The 18,336-nt window shown below is 35.6% G+C and overlaps 1 long non-coding RNA gene and 1 other non-coding gene across 2 annotated transcripts; both read right to left on the bottom strand.

The window, feature by feature from the left end:
• Positions 1-6,618: 6,618 nt before the first annotated feature.
• Positions 6,619-10,075, bottom strand: LOC126811597 (uncharacterized). Its single transcript, XR_008786165.1, has 3 exons — positions 9,964-10,075; positions 8,280-8,445; positions 6,619-6,665 (listed from the first exon to the last, which is right to left on the bottom strand). It is a non-coding gene; the product is annotated as an uncharacterized LOC126811597 (transcript).
• A 3,949-nt stretch (positions 10,076-14,024) lies between these two features.
• LOC126811599 (uncharacterized) lies at positions 14,025-16,419 on the bottom strand. Its single transcript, XR_007675658.2, has 3 exons — positions 16,238-16,419; positions 15,706-15,947; positions 14,025-15,391 (listed from the first exon to the last, which is right to left on the bottom strand). It is a non-coding gene; the product is annotated as an uncharacterized LOC126811599 (long non-coding RNA).
• Positions 16,420-18,336: the final 1,917 nt, after the last annotated feature.

Raw genomic sequence — 18,336 nt, 5'->3', positions numbered from 1 at the left:
TTCAATAGGCTTCTTCGTTTCACTAATTTAAATGATGAATATAAATTTTAAACAGATCGGATGATAACTGTTGTCATTAGAGCATTCACAAGATTCAACAAAGTGAAACAAGGGTCATAACTCTAGATGTAATTAACGGGAAATTGCTGAAATTCAATAGGATTCTTTGTTTTACTAATTTAAATGATGCATATAAATTTCATACAGATCGGTTGATGGAGAGAACTATTCATGTTCGGGAAAAATAGGAAGGCCTCAGTATTTTCTGGAAGTTTCCAGAAGCTGTCACAAAATTTTTTAAAATGCCATTTTGAAGGCATCGAAGTGTTCCTTATTCCTACCAAGTTCCAACTTGATACCTCAAATAGTGACGGAGATATGCCATCTTGAATGTCGAAAAAATGATGAAGAAAACTTTCGCAAATCTTTGATGCTAATATTAATTGAGTGAACTTCCAAATTTCTAAAAACCATCAGTGAGAGAGCCCATATGGGATTCATCCAAAGAATCCAAAAATGAAAACCTGAAGAAGATCCGTTGGGAAATAACCAAGATATGGGCAATCTGAGATTATGTTTTGTCCCATTCGTAAAACAATTCATGTTCGTCAAAACCCGAAGAAGATCCGTTGAGAAATAACCGAGATATGGGCAATCTGAGATTATTTTTTGTCCCATCCATAAAACACTTCCTGTTCGTCAAAAATAATAAAAAAAAATTACGAAAACAATACGCGTTACGACCAAAGGTCTGAAACACTAATAAGTTGAAAATTTCATTCACATTACTTTATTCTTAGCTAAGATATGAAAGATGTAGCTTAGATAATTTATTATCATGAGAGAGAGAGAGACGGAGAGAGAGAGAGAGAAATGGGGTTTAACGTCCACTTGAAACAAACCAGGTCATTTCGGGACTAAAATATGGTTTAATTTTATTTCAACAATTCGCTAGGGGTCTTTAGCAGTGGGAGGACCCGGAGAAAACCCACGAAGTTGGACAGACGACCCTACTCCTTGTCACATACAACCTGTTTATTATCGTAGCAACAGTACTGGACAAATGAGACTTAGCCTTGACTATCCAATTTTATAATTTAATCCACTTAAATCTCTGCCATCCGATGCTCTAGAGAGTAGATTATGGGCTTGTCATGTGTGATTGATAGTTTATATAACATTTGAATCTAAAAATAAAGACCTGCAAGAGGCAGATTTACGTAGCTCTTACATAATTCATCTTTAACAAAGAAAAGGTAATATCAATTATTAGATAATTACACTACTGTTATGTTATCAGCAGCATTGAGTAGCCTCCTATCTAATTAGTTATTGTTGATTATTTTGTTTTAGAGGAGTGTTAGGTTTGACATTGGGGTAACTACTCAAGGATAAATTTCAATTTTTATAGAAGACAAATGCATATAGCTTGCATTAATTTCTTGTCATACAGTATCTATATTTTAGCTATTGAAAAAAGATAATAATAGTTTGTCAACTGTAGAATACTACACACAGGTAGTAAATGTAAATGCATGTACCTTTTCCTACTTCATCTACATGTATTTAAATCTATTTTGCATTCAAAATTTATCAATATGATATGGATTATAACACAGTTTACTCATCAATATCTATGTGTTTTTTATTTGGTGTTTGATGAAATAAGAATTTTAAAACATCACTGGTCATACTTTAATAAGTATTTTATGCACAGCTATAAACTAAGTTTTATATTCAGTCCATCTCACAAAGTCATAAGTATGTCTTTCTTTTCGAGTTCATCACAAATGACCACTATAAACTACTTTAAATATAATCTGGATCACACTTAGCAGCTTTCCATATCACTTTTGGGTTTCTTTAACTCTTAATAGGATTCACTTCAATACTGTTAATAACCATCATAGTATGAATATTTCTTGATACTGAAATAAATATAGATCAACATGTAAAGGCCATATAATCTTTATTTTAACAACATAAAATGAAAAGTTTGGATTCAATCACGCTCAACAACGTTTTTTAACCATAACTGTTTCACTAAGTCAATCCCAGTTACATTCCAGATGTCAAAAGTATTTTAACAGTTCCAGCATATAAAAGGGGAGTAGGCGGGACTGTTGAAATTCGACCAGCTTTTTTCGTTTTAGTAATTCAAATAATAATGCATAGAAATTTCATACAGATCGGATTATAACTTTTGTCATTCAAACATTCACAAAGCAAAAAGAGGGCCATAACTCTAGAAATAATTGACGGAAATTGCTGAAATTCAATAGACCTCCATCTCACAAATTTAAATGATGCATATAAATTTCATACATATCTGATGATAACTTTCATCAATCGAGCATTAACAAAGTTGAACAAAGTGAAACAAGGGCCATAACTCTAGAAGTAATTATTGTAAATTGGTGAAATATGGTTCATGGTTTCTGTTTACTAATGACGCATATCAATTTCACACAGATCGGCAGATAACTTTTGATGTAAGAGCATTCACAAGGTGCAACAATGTAGTCCCATCCTCTCATTCAAGATCTTTTGATCCTTTACATATTTAAGTTTCATCAGAATGGGACAACAATGGTAGCCCCCCTGGAGGGCCTACAAAATCCGTACATATTTCAAATTTTGCGTGAAAAGCAGGGGCTATAGCTCTAGAATGTAAGGTCTGATGCTACCAAAGTCGAACTCATCCAAGAACTTTTGATCCTTAACACACAGTTTAAGTTTCATCGTAAAAGGTCCACAAGCTTCATTCATATTTCACATTTTGTGTAAAAGGTAGGGGCAGATGGGCACAAAAACTGACCTCACCCAAGTACTAGTGATACTCGTTTTAAGTTTCATCTAAATTGGATAAAATTGTGACCTCTAGATGGTCCACAACCTGGGTGTTACATGCTTTTATTATACTATCTTTGTAAAGGGGACTGGCTATTTGACGGGGAAGTTTCATTCCGATTTTCAGGAAACAATTATGGTGTAATGGTGATATATTGAAACAGTTTTGAAAATAAGATACAAATTGTGACCTCTAGAGGGCCCATAAGCTAAAAACGTGATATTTCGTACAATCAGGGGGTCATAATCCAGAAAGTTACGGTCCAATACGTGCCAGTATCGAAAGGAACCCAGATCTTTGGGATATAAATATATATTTTAAGTTTCATCAAAATTGAATAAAAAATTCGAACCGCTGGATAGTTTACAACATGGGTATCGCAGTCAGATCTAAATATTAAAGCCACTGCAGATTTTGTCAAGGTCATTAGAGTATTCACAAAGTGAAACAAGGGCAATAACTCTAGACATAATATATGGAAATTATTGAAATTAAATAGGCTTCTCCATCTCACTAATGTAAAAAACATAATATCAATTTTATAACAATTGGATGATAACTTTTGGAGTTCACAAGAAATTGTGGATGTTGGACAGACGGATGGACGGACGGACGGACTGACAGACGGACAGGGCGACAGCAATATACATCCACATTTCCACGTGGGCATATCAAAACTATTAGTTCTAAAGGATCCACAAACTAAAATGTGATTGTTCGTGCAATCAGGGGCCATAATCCAGGAAGTGGGGGTCCTATATGCGCCAATATCAGACGGAACTGAGATCTTTCGGTAATAAACATACATTATAAGTTTGATCAAAATCGGCTAAAAATTGTGAACTCTTAGAGTTTCCACAGACTTGGTATTATTATGCATATATTTGTCAAGTTCAGCATCACAGGATTAAACCACCATAGATTGTGTTTTCATGGTAAGGGAGTTAGAAAAGAAATGAAATTTAACTTCATTGCTGAGTAATTTTATTAGCCAGAAATTGCCCAGAAACGTCTATATCCCAAAGAGCTTCTGGACCTTTGCCAAAGGACCTAGGACGTTAGCCCCCCCCACACCCCAATCAAGAATTGCTTGCGTCGACCCTGTAATAACTTTTGTTGTTAGAGCGTTCACAAGATTCAACAAAGTGAAACAAGGGCCATAAAATTGTTGTGGGCATATAAAAATCATTCTGATACAATATACTAACATTTGAAACGTCTCACTCTCTTTCTTTTCCTATATTTATATTTGACTCGATAATGTGACAATGTCTTCTCCACGACAGTAGCTTCTATCTTTACACTGTCACGACTGAAATAGAAATATTCATATCTTTTAGCACCAAAATTTAATCTTGATATATTGAGGCTTAATTTGACATAACATTTCATGTAATGATCGGTGTATATTGGTTACAAGAAACATAAATTTAGTGACTAGAGTATTGCGTTACTCACTGCTTTGCTAAATCAAACCCACAAAGGTGGTGCAGAGGAAGCAAAAATTTTTTTCAAGATGGTTGACATCAAAAACATTTTATCATAATAGAATTTCCTTTTTTTTTAAATATTTGCCCAAAAATGAAAGTTTCTTGAATATTGAAACAACAACGAGAGATAGTCTAGAATCAACAATAACCTACGTGGTCGTCAATAATCATTGTGATGGACGAAGAGTTATCGCAGAACCGTGTTGCGGATTTGAAAAAAAATACTTCTGACCTTAGAAACTCGTCACATATTAGATTTGACATAATTCTGAGGTAATAGCCGGCTTAATGAGTGAGAGAGAGAGAGAGAGAGATATGGGGTTTTACGTCCACTCCACACAAACATTTGGTTTAATTTTATTTCAATAATTCGCTTGCGCGTAGGGGTCTTTAGCAGTGAGAGGAAACCGGAGGACCCGGAGAAAACCCATGAGGTTGGACAGGCTACCCTACTCCTTGTCACGTACAACCTGGGATTCAAAACCACGCCAGCTGACTCAATGACAGGCTTTATGATACAGCGCGCACGAACCATTCGGCCATCCAACCCCCCCGCCGTCTTAATGATCCATTGTACTAAAATCATGTGAGCCATATATACCGTGAACAAGTTAATTGTGGGGAGATCAAATTAATATCCTATATCCCACAAAGAAATGAAATGAGATTTCATGTCCTGCACATAAAAAAACCATCATATTATATATGAAGAGCCCCGGGGAAGAACGATCTAAGTCACTTTTTCAACAAACCCCAGTTAATGGCACCATCTGGTAGCAAATTGTGTAAGCTTTCTGTGAAACAATCAATTTCAGGTAAAAACGATCAGAGTCACATCAAACCGAGGCCCTTCTGAAATGGCCTCCCAGACAAATACGTCCATCGTACCCTTTATTTGGCTGAAAAGTGGAAATCAGTTGTTGCACTGGTAATTATGATTCGTATTAAACATCATTTTGAAGTTGTAATTAAACCCATTCATTGTTCTGTTTGCGTCAAGCATTCTCGTCCAGAAGTTTGTTTTGCCTTTTATGCGAAAAGACAAAAATGTGACTTAGATCGATTGTTTCCCTGGACTCTTCATATAGATCAGTCCTTTACTATTTCAATACAATTCAGAAATTAAAACTATTAGAGCTACCTTAAAATAGGTCGACCAACCAAGGTATAATCTTTACCACCAACCATTAATACCTGAAGCAAAGAAAAATTATTTTTTACTGTAGCATGCAACCCATAGAGAATACTTACTGGAATATCCAATACATCATCAAATTTATCATCTTTAGATCATGTCAGCTTTTTGTACATGTTTTTGATTCTATTTTACCGTACTTAATTACAACATAAAAACTACATTTTAGTCCATATCTATCTATGGTAAAAACAATGAAACAATGTTTAAACATTTTACTCACTTTTTCTAATCGGATTTTATCACCAATGGTAGGATCAAACCACAGTTTTATCATAATAATATCTTCTGTTGTTATTTTATATTGTTTACCACAAACATGAACAACAGCAAATAATCTACTTTCTTTATTTTCTACAGCTGTGTTTATATTTTGAATAATTTCTCCTGAAATATTAATGAAACTGAATCTTACTTTTGAGCTCGAAATGAAAAAAAAAAAGCTTAATCTTTCCATTGACTGTTTGAGACTCGAACCATACATATCCATAATCTGGTTTTAACAGATTCTACCTTAAGCAGCTGATGGCCATTTACAGTTTTCAGAAATTATCTTATAATCAACACTAAAATTGATTATTTAACATGTAAGGCCGCGGTTAATTAATTGTCAGTTTCTCATGACCTGAGTTTGTGAAACATACATGCTACATGAGGTAATTATTAATTAATAATTATTGAGATAAAATTTAATTTTTTTAGTTTAATACTGTTTCTATTTCAGCAATAACTAATGTCAGTTACTTGGTAATTGAAAACCCAACGGTAACCAGTGTGGGCGTAATTATTACGGATGAAAACGGACATGCGGGTCGTGAGAAACAAATAATTAATTAACTGCGGCTTAATTAAGAAAATAAAATCAAAATATCAACAGTGGATAATATAGTGGCTTGGATTTAATCTGTTTAAAAAGATTATAGGTGGCACCTGCTTGTTGGACCATATCCGGTTTTATAGTCTGCAGATCAAATGTTGACAAATTTTCTGTTTATCATATCTTTGTGAATACTATATATTGAATGATAATTTCAGACATGCATCTTGTCATAAATATTGTAGTTTGCCAGCGATAATCATACCTTTATTTTGCTTCTTTATTACAGTATAATCTGATGTCGTATCCAAACTGTGAAAGAAAAGAAAATCAAATTCAAATCAAGCCAAAAGCTCACATATTTATATTCACTTGGACCGTTATCTTGCATTATTTTGAAAAGCTGTTAAAAGACTATTAATATAATGAAATGGGATACTTTATATTTCTTAAAGGTTATTCTAAGACTAACACCTGTTTCATTTTTACAGTAACGTATGTTATAAGAAAGGGAGAATAGCAGAGTTTCTGCCTACCTATCAGACACAAGTGAGAACCAGATTTCAAATTTTTTAAATTGTTCTTAGTCGAACCAAGGACATGCCACATTTATAATTTTTAAAGATAGGTTGCCAAGCAATGAAACATACACCCACAGCAGCTAAATCGTCTGAGCGGTCAACAAAGTTGTTGCATATTTAATCTTTTGTAGATAATAGGGGCATTTACAAGAAAATTTCATACAATCAGATTCTAATTTTCGTCCTTTGAGGATTCACAAGGTGCTATAACTCAAACAAAGGCCTTACCTCTGGAAGTAATGTGCAAAAAATTGTTGAAATTCAACAGCCTTTTACATTTTACTAATCTAAATAAGGCATATAAATTTCATATAGATCGGATGATGACTTGTCGTTCAAGCGTTCACATTATTGAACAAAGTAAAACATGGCCCAAACTCGAAAAGTGATTATTGGAAATTGCTGAAATTCAACAGTCTTCTTCGTTTCACTAATTTAAATGATGCATATAAATTTCATACAGATCGGATGATACCTTTCATCATTCGAACTTTCACAAGGTTCAACAAAGTTAAACAAGGGTGATAATTCTAGAAGAAATTAACGGAAATTGCTGAAATTCAATAGGCTTCTTCGTTTCAATAATTTAAATGATGCATACAAATTTCATACAGATCATGATAGCTTTTGTGTTCGAACGTTCACAAAGTGCAACAAAGTGAAACAATGGCCATTCCTCACGAAAAAAAATTAACGGAAATTGCTGAAATTCAATAGGATTCTTTTTTTTAATAATTCAAATGATGCATATAAATTTCATATAGATCAGATGATAATTTTTGTCATTCGAGTGTTCACAAGGTGTAACAAAGTGAATCAAGGGTCATAACTCTAGAAGAAATTTATGGAATATATTGAAGGTAAATAGGATTCTTCATCTCACTAATGTAAACAACAATAGGATTCTTCGTTTCAGTAATTCAAATAATTCAAATAAATGTCATACAAATTGGATGTTAACTTTTGCTGTTAAAGCGTTCACAGGGTTCTACAAAGTGAAACAAGGGCCTAACTCTAGACATAATTAACGGAAATTGTTGAAATTCAATAGGATTCTTGGTTTCACTAAATTAAACGATACATATAAATTTCATACAGATTGGATGATAATTTTTGTCACAAGGTGAAATAAAGTGAAAAAAGGGCATAACTCTATAAGAAATTAACGCAAATTATTGAAATCAAATAGGATTCTTCATCTCACTAATGTAAACAACATATATCAATTTCAAAACAATCTGATGATAAATATAGTCCGTAGAGTGTTAACAAGAAATTGTGGACGACAGATGGGGGTGACGACAATATACAACCACATTTCCATGTGGGCGTATAAAAACTATACCTTGATTCCGATGGCACTGGTGAGTTACTATTAGCTGTGCTTATGGAATATGATGACTCAATAAAAGTGTTCTGAGAAGCGATATGTTTTAATAACATTGATCTTGCACAGTATGTTGGCATAAATTGTTGTGTTATGCTCAAATGTCCAAATTGTCTAACCAAACCTGAAAAAGTAAATTTTTACCACAGAGAAAAATCAAATTCAAGTAGTTATAGTTTCTTTCAAATATTTATATTAATAACAAGGGCAGCTTAAGCAACCCATATCCCAAGATTTTTAAAATGTGCACTGTCCATCAACAGTTGATGTTACTCTTTGATATTCTGAGACATAATATCTGGACGGTTAAATTCAAAAAGTTCAATTATTTTCACTGCTAACCCAGCACATTAAACTTATATATATATCCAATCCACTTATTTCACACAAACTCTTTTTTTACTATCCATTTTACAAGATTTCGAAACAAATCTATCGCCAACAAGCAAACGCAAAGCATCTAACAGGAAATGACTTTGATTGGCTAAAGTTGAACTTCAGCGAATCACATTACGAGCAGGATTCCACACGAAACAAAGTTTTTTTTATTTACTTTCAATGTTAATTATAGTACATATCTAAGGTTTCCTAAAACATTTATATTTGGTTCTATATGTTCCAACAGACTCAGTCGAAAACACTGGAATATTACATAAAATTTAAAAATTATATTACATTTCAATTTTTAAGATGTCATATATAGGTCATCCTATTCCAATATTGTGTCGTTAGAGGTGTACTTAGCTGTAGGTAAATGTTATATTTTGGATAAACCTGTTTTACTGGACAGCTTTCATTGGTTTGTCAAACAGTGAGTTTTACTGTTATTCAATGATGGAATTTACCGACTGATGCTTTTAATTTCGTGAAAAAACCTGCTTGAGGCACAAAGAGATTACCCGTGAATGATATCTCTCTTTACCATGGAGTAAGCAACGGTAAGTCCTATTGTGAAAACGTAGTACCGATAATTCAGGGTTGGTGATAAGTGGTAAATGGTCATTTGGGTTACCAGGAGGTCGCCATGCTTAGAAAACGGGCGAACAACCCTTCGTTACCATGTAAATTGGCCTGTTTTTCGTATACGACAAGACAGACAGCGGGAGAGATTTCCCCAGCAAATATATGGTTATTCCTATCACGTGATACTCGATGGCGCAATTTTACTCCCTTGACAGTTGCACAGCCTTGATTTCATTCGTTTTAAAAATGGCATCCCCCACAATGAAGCCAGAAACTGCAAGACGTTGCATTGAAGGCGTTTGTTGTGGGACATCAATTATGACTTCTCTGACGAGTTGGACGATGACAATAAACTGACAAAATTGATTATGTAGTACGTACAACACTGAAATACGACATGAAGCAATGTGACAGGTCAAATTTTTGGCCCGTTACTTGCGTACATTGACAGGGTTAACTACATACGTGGGTGAAAGAATTGATTCATATTTTGTTTGTGTTACAAAGTTATGTTCAATATTATATAAATTTAAACAAATCAAAGAAAAGGCAAGGCAAGGGTCATCTTTCATACGATGCTATTATTGCTAACTAAAACCAAATATGTGACAATAGTGGAATACATTTTAATCCAGTATTGTTATCACCAAGTTCAGAGGGTCTATAGATTATAATTTACCATTAATGTTATCTTTTTTAGTACAATTTAGAGAAAATCTAGCAAGAAATCGTATTCCATGCCACACATTCGCCATTTTGTTGTCATGAGTGGTGTCCCTTAGTAGACGTTCCTTTCTTCCAGACGCGCCATAAGTAAGAGCCCAAATGGGCTTTTAAAATGCCTTTCGCGTTTATTTCAATTGTGTCGAGAAATAAACGTCAGCGATGCATTTTTGGCATGGTAATTGATTCACCTTCGAACAGTTTATAATGTAAGGTAGGCATATTCTCGGGAAATAATATCTGCGATAAAACCTTTTCGAAGTATAATAAATACCTCGGAGTAGGTGACCTAAAGGTCGTAACCTGATGTTGTGTTAAATTAGGTTGACTATTTGGTGCATTTTCCTGTGAAAGACATGGGCTATTGTGGCCCCTTTCATGGTGATTTCTTCTCTGCCGAGGATTCCGCGTAACTTTAAACTCTGTTTACTTGGTCCATGGTTGTAGACTTTTTATAGCCCAGTTGGAACAGAACAGTAGGACGTTAAACCCCCTTTTCATTTCATTTGTAGACTGGAAAACTGAAAACTGGCTTAGATGTTAACTGGGCGAAAGCTGATTAACATCTATAAGTATATGTAAGTCTGTATATGAGGGAGCCACTTTGGCTCAGTGAGTAAGACGTTCGTTTACTAACTTGGGGGTCCCGTGTTCGATCCTGTGTGGGCGGAGAAAGTTAATCATCCGGATTTTCTGGCGGGGTTCCCCCTTGGTGGTGTAGGACGGAGGCAAGGGTCAACGTATAGTCGTTCGACTGGGACAAAAATCCGAGGTCCCGTAGCTGCAGTTTATAGCCGTGATAATTCTTATCTACGGCTGCAATTGATACACTATTCGGATGTTCCTGAAGCAACGACTGCGAGTTTCACAACATCTGGCCGTTGCTTGTTTACTTCACAATTCCCAAACTTATAGCTATGTTATCTACAGACACGTGAGCAGTAGCGCCCAATCAGAGTTTGTGACATCGCGACCTCCACGGAAACCTTGACATTGAATGAACCTTGAACTTTGCAACTCGATTATCACAGGTAGACATTTTAGCTTGAAAGCGTGAGACTTGGTATTCGCGACGATCGAGGAATCTGATAGGGCTTGTACCCAATCGAAATTAGTGCCGCAATATGCAGGGTATTACGTGAAGGCCTTGATACGATGTACGTAGTTAAAGCGAGATCATGCCTTCTACTGAAGATGCACTATTCGAGGTGTTGAGCAAGTAAAATTAGGTTCAATTGCAAAATTTTCAACACACATCATCACAGTTTGCATGGAAATAAGTAATTATGTTACAAATAGTGAAGAGTGGACCGAACAGTTTTTCTGCATTTTCGAGTAACATGACATCACGTGATTCTGGTTCGGCGGGCATTATAAAACAAACAGAGATTTCGCATAGCAGTTGGATTTAATCAAATCATATAATTATACGGCAAGGTTTCACCTTTATTTCAATGGGAATTGGTTTGTTATATATTCAGCTATGTCCAGTACAGTTTGGGGTCAGTGTAATTGGAAATTAAGGGAGTTATAGGCCAGTAACTTTTTTGTTGTCAAATGACTACAAAACTTGCTCAAAGGAAGGCCTTAGGACGCCCACTACTGTGGCTGGAGCAAGACGGAACGTATTGGATTGTGCAGGTCAAAGAACCCTTGACAGTTGGAGCTCGAAATAAGACTCAAGAGTAGGACGTAGCATCACTGTCCGGGCAAATCTCCGTCATAGCTTGCTGCATGGCGTATAATAACCTCCAATAACCAATAAAAACATGTCTTATACTGGATAACTGGTGCATGCACTAATTCCTGACGATAATCTTTATAGTTTGTGCAGATGTGCAAGTCAGGTAGCCCCACCCGTAGGTTTTTTTTTCTCGAAAAACCACCTGGAAAACATGAAATGCATCCTAGAACTTTCATTCAACCTCAGGTGTAAGCACCGAGAAAGAGGAGACTGGCCACGTCATGCGGATCGAAATCATCGCCTCCTTTGGCAATCTGATTAAAACACAGGTCCTATTTCGTTTCCTTTTATATAGTTCAAAATTCCACTTTACTTGTCTTTACTACACTATGATCTGGAAGAGTTGTTGAAATGAAATGAAATGGAGTTTAACGTCCTACTGTTCTGCTCCTAACCTGGGCTAGTTGTTATATAACCCGCGTTCTGGTTGATGTGCGGCATTAGCCACTTAAACAGTCTGTTGCGGCGAGTTCTTGGTGTGCGGTACAAGGAACTGTGGGTAGAAATTCGTAGCGAAGACAAACATCAACGCTGATTGGTTAATCAAATGTCTGACGTCATTGAATCGCAAGCCGCTCGTATGACCCCTGACGCGACCTACCACTACAACCAGTCAGATCTTCGTGTAGTGAAGGCCATCGAAAGTATAAGAAAACGAAACAAAATATTCTGTATTTTAATCAGATTACCTCCTTTGGCTGCCTCTCAAAAGCACATATATTTAAAAGGTATACATTCAGGCGCTGTACCCAGTCAGTTTCGTCGATTTGCGTCATTTTTGGCCAAATTATTCATCGCCGGAACGAAAAGGCAACGCGGAAAATCACGCCTCACTGACGAATCAGCGGCCCCGGGTAGTTGTACGCCAGGGGAAGCGTTAGGGGTTCCTTCAACGTATCTATCAAACTTCCGAGCACGTTTCCCCATAGGTCTCCCAAAGTCGAACAAGCGCTTAGACACGGCATGACCTCAATTTCACAAATACCCTGGACGAAAATGCACAATTACACAATTAGTGACCGAGGCCCGTGAGCCCAATACGGCGTCCTAACCCGTTCCCTGCACATGGGTAACCATCTCCCCAATCTGATTAAAATACAGATCTATCATTTCGTTTTTTTATACTTTCGTTGGCCTACACTACACGAAGATCTGACCGGTTGTAGTGGAAGTTCGCGTCAGGGGTCGTACGAGCGGCTTTTGACCCTATGACGTCTCACATTGATAAATCAATCAGCGTTGACGTTTCTAGTGGTTTACCCACAGTTCCGTACATCGTACGCCAAGAACTAGCCGTACCAGACCGTTTCATTGACTAATATCCCTCACCAGAACGCGGGTTATATAATTAACAACTCCCCCAGACCCTAGTGTTTTGAAAACAAGTAAAACGAAATTTTTAACTATAAAAAAACGAAACGAAATAGGATCTGGGTTTTAACCAGATTGCCTTCCCCCAGGGAGTCAGCTGATAAGACTGAACATAGCAAGCAGGCCTTGAGTATCTGGCAAGCGATCACGGAGGATTGTGACCATGAGGGCGATAAGAGATATCTGGTTAATATCCATGTTCGGACGCCCAAAGAGATGGATAACAGCTACGATTTGCGTTTGACCAAGATCTCCCGTCGAGGTAGATCTGTAAGCAGGCGGTTTAGTGAGCGCAGACACATAATAGAACGGAGTGAAAGCATGTTTGCTGCTACCGATGTCGTGGGGGACCTGCTATAGGCGAATTGACACCGACTCCATGCTTCAGATAGACGCCACGTTCCGTGCCGCACTGGTACGTCTCTAGTCTAAGGTCAGATCTTAATAAACATGGTCAACCCAGCCTTGTTGTGTGTATAAGATGGCGATAGGCGACATGGATATGATCAGTGTGGTTCCAATTCTACAAGGAAAGCAGACGGTATTTTCAATTCATGCGCCACATGTCACATGTCTGGCACAGTTCCACCCTGTCGTACACGCTTTCTGAGATGAGTGACCAGTAAAGATACGGTCAAGCCACGGGTTGTGAGCTCAACATTCGAGAAGCACCTCTTCTGTCGATCTGGGCAAATCAAAGGCGGTACTGCCATCTCCAACTTCAAATGCGGCAGTCTGCCGAGTTCAACACTGCCTTCAGACTAGTGTTAACGGTGGGCGGATGGAAGGTTACCCCACTGAAATCGATTTAGCATGCAAATCTGCAAAACATTTTAAAAACTCGATTTAGCATGCAAATTTGCAAAACATTTTAGAAATTCGATTTTTTTTTTCAAATACTTATTTTATTGTAAAAATATAATCTCACTTTAATACAACAAAGCTAATAATATCATAAAAGCAGGCAAAGTGTAATATAGCTCATAAGAATATTATATTACAATGGGGTGGGGTTTTTTTCTCCAAATATTCATAATAATTATCAATGAAGCATATATACACTGTTGCCAATGCCATAACAACGGATTTTTATCTTGACATAAATTCACTTTATTTGCTATATTGTTTTCGTGTTTCGACAACTGTTTTTGTAAAGTAAAATGGTTACTTTATCCTTCCCTGAAGGCTTATTGACTAGTTAAGTGACCTTCTGACAATGAACATGAATTAATACATCCAAAACTATAAGTACTATAGCATGTTTTATTACTGACTGGGGGTCAAATTTAGTGCAAACACTTGTTCAACAATCACACAAACACGCATAGCTAAACAATATTTAGGGCTAGACAATTTATATGCAAAAAAATTGCTGCATGCGACCGTTTTAATATCAGTTAGATTGTTTTAGAGGCAGAAAATCGGCATACTGTACAGTTATTAAACCTGTGAACAATGCTGCTTGTTTTAAAGCATAAATGTTTAAGTATAAAAAGAATGAAACAATTACGCAAACACATCTAGTAACAGTTCATTTAAAATGAAGGTGATATAGCAACTTTATTAGATATTTTGATAGATCTACCATCAAATTACCTACATGATAAAAAAAATGTTAATCATAATGCATGATAAAAGATGACAACCACTATACTTGCAGATAAATATTATCTAACGATAATTAACTAAACTTTATCCCGTTATAATTATTTTATTTTTAAAAAAAAACAACAACGCTGAAAACACTGAAATACGTCAACAAATTATCTTTGGTACTTCTTTGCAATCAATTGTATACATCCACTTTACTCACAACATTCTTAATCTTCACGAGACAAGGTCCAAAAACGAGACCTCTTATATGATAATGCAAGCACTATGATAAATATTAATAATTATAACACCGATGACAAAGTTCACTAGAATTGTTTATTCTCGGTGATATATCACAGATCAATACTGACGAATCAGATCCCTGAGTAAAGCTCCTTTTACACTGGAGCGGTGAGTTTCTTATCTCGTTCTCCCCCGTCACATCTCTTTTCCCAGTTTAATTTCAAAAGTTCGTTTGAAAATTAAACTTCAGTTATGTTTTGTTTTGGACACAGCCGAACCGTTCACTCACACCTTACTTAGTATAAAGAATATAGGTTTTTATACATAAAGAACATTCACTTCTGACCATAACGAGTTGGGTTTCTCAGGGATCTCGGCACTTCTATGTTTTTAGTACTTTCCGTTTCCCATACCTTTAAACACACTGAATTAGCTGAAAGATAAAATACAATAATTGTTTTAAAGCACAAGCATTTTGGGACACAAATACGATTATATGTATCTGTTTTGGACCAAGATCTGACAGTTTTCATTAGCCCCATTGAATTTATCTACCTCTATATTGCCCGGGCGACATCTATCAGAAAATAGTGTCGCACACCGGGAAATTCGAAGATTCGGACTATAGAATCATGTACCATTGCATCCCAACCATTGACTCCAAGGGCACCACGCCAGTCTATTTTCCTGAAGATCATGACGAAACTCCACAATGAAAAGATCATAAACAAAATAATTTAAGGTTACCTGAATTTTTAACAACAGTGAAGACAGTTGAAACTATTGCCGCTATACAGAACAAAATACAAGCATAAACTATGCACATGACTAATGCTATTAGTCCTTTAACTGCAAAGGTATCTTTTGCGTCTTGATTGGAGTCTTGGTATCTTCTGCTTACGGTCTGCATTGTTGGTGATGAATGAGAGTCCAGTTGGTTTCCTTGAAACAATTGTTGATTCTTAACAAAATGGGACGAACTGTTTTCCCTGCAATTAAATGAAAAACATTTATATATAAAAGCATTACGAAGGAAATTCTGTACCTTATAATGAATTTTAATACATTATAAATCTATGGGATTAATGTGTAATAATCTCTTAATCCACGAGAAGAATAAAGTTTTCTTATCTCCCTACCATAGTCAAAACAATAATTGTGGATGAACTTGAACTACGAACCTAGGAGAGAAATAATAATAGATCGATATACCTCGATCTCAGCTGTTGAATTGAAAACTGTAAATTTTCTGGATAAAGACTACTGTAACTATTCCTACCTATCGTGTTGACAGTTCATTATAATATGACTACCGAGACAAGTTGTCATTCTTGATATTTAATCTCAGAAACCTTGGCCTTGTCCTAAAAGCTACATAAGGTTATGGTAATATCTTCTCCGGTGGATCAGTTTGCTCTACACTGCACTAGCTATAAACATGCATGAAAGCGTGTACGAAGCTGATCACGTGGGGCAGTTGAGGCCATAATCATGTACTATACATGTGACCTTGGCATTGCTATTTGACATGACATGAATGAGTGACAACAGCAGTGAAACCGGTAATAGAAACATTCTCGTGAACCAAATGTATGTTCGGGCTTTCAGTAAACAGAGAACGACTAAGTCTGGCAGCCAGCTGCCTAACAACAATGCTTATTTTCGATTAGGGTAGCAAGGATGGGTGTATGTATACATGTAACGTTCTGAGTGAAGGTTACTATATGTATGGACAAGTTTCTGGTTGAACTCGACATGCTAACCACGTGGATCAAATCCAATCCTCATAAATCTTCCGTTTATTCAAAACAACCATGATTTAATGACCGTACATATGGCAAATGAAAAATGACGTAAAACAATAATTGACGAAATAATAAGCTATTTATTACCGTCTTTAAGCTTGCAAATGGCTTTACTTTTATAAATGAATGAATAAATAAATGAACGGGTTTCACTGATAAATTATGCACGTTCAATTTCTTTTTAATATAAGGATAAGATAAAACTTTAATTTCTTTTCTTTTTTTGTCCATAAAAAAACAGATAGAGGTGATTATCTTTTATCCTATTTGCATTTCTAGTGCAATAATATCAATCTATTTTATGGAAATTCAAGTCTTGTGAAAATGAGATTTTAGTGAGAAATCAGGTTGTATGTTTTCAAATTTCGAGTTGAGTGAGAAGATCATCATTATTCATCTTCAAATAAATCTGGGCCGGTGGGTTTCAGATAAGTAGAACGTTAAACCTCATTTCTTTTGTTTAATTACTGAAAATTGATATTTAAGAAAATTGATTTTGGAAATTTAACAAGGTTCAAGGCTTAAAACACCACTATTCATGTTATGTATCAACGTCAATAGTAACATATTTAAACTTGGCAACTTAATCCTAAAAGATTAGTTTAAAGACCGCCCTATTGTTATAACCAAAGTAAAAAAAATCGTTTGAAATATTTTACATGGTTCAAAGGTCATTTAATAGAAAGATAAAGATCATATTCTGTCTATTTGAAAGAAACCTAACAATCCTAGTAATTGTGTGGGATAAGCCGACTTAGTGCGCCTTATTAACCGATTACAATCTAAATACAAAAATAACAAGTTCTTACCCAAATACATAGAACTGGTCATACAATAATATAAACTTTACACATAGACTATATTTAGTATTTGGCAATAATAAAATTCAGCGATTAAGGCATAATTAGAATTGTGTATCATAACCAAGGAATAATGCCTCTGTTTTATTCCAAATATCGCTAAAGGTTAAGTAAATCTTTATTGAGATCTATGTATTGATATGGCATTCCAAAAGTCCATTTTCATGACTTGTATCATTTTATTTTTATTTGCGGAAATTCCCAATATTAAATTTCAGATCTCTTAAACAATGGCCAACGTTCATTTTCACTAAGTATCATTTTTATTTTTATTCGCGACATTTCCCAATATTCATCATTTCAAAATATTAATTCATAAACGATGGTCAAAGTCCGTTATCACTACGTATCATTTTATTTTTATTCGCGACAATCCCAATAATATGTTCATTTAAAAACAGAATTTCATAAACAATGGGTCAAAGTCCATTATCACTACGTATCATTTTATTTTTACTCGCGGTAATTCACACCTTCAACACTCCTCACGATTTGTTTATCGCACTAAACATGCTAAACAACTTCCGAGGGAATGTTGCCCTTTGGACTCTGATATTAGTATATTATACTTCATTTTACATATTTATTGATCAACATTAAGCCGAAACGCCATGTGGTGAGTGATTAGGGTACTTTACGCATATTACCTGTATATGAAACTGGTAGAGGTCGAAGTCCAACTTTAATCTGTCCCGTTATACTCACTGGCGATC

This window comes from Patella vulgata, chromosome 2 (genome assembly GCF_932274485.2).
Source record: "Patella vulgata chromosome 2, xgPatVulg1.2, whole genome shotgun sequence".
Taxonomy (NCBI): Eukaryota; Metazoa; Mollusca; class Gastropoda; family Patellidae; genus Patella; species Patella vulgata.
This window is presented reverse-complemented; position numbering and strand designations above follow the sequence as displayed.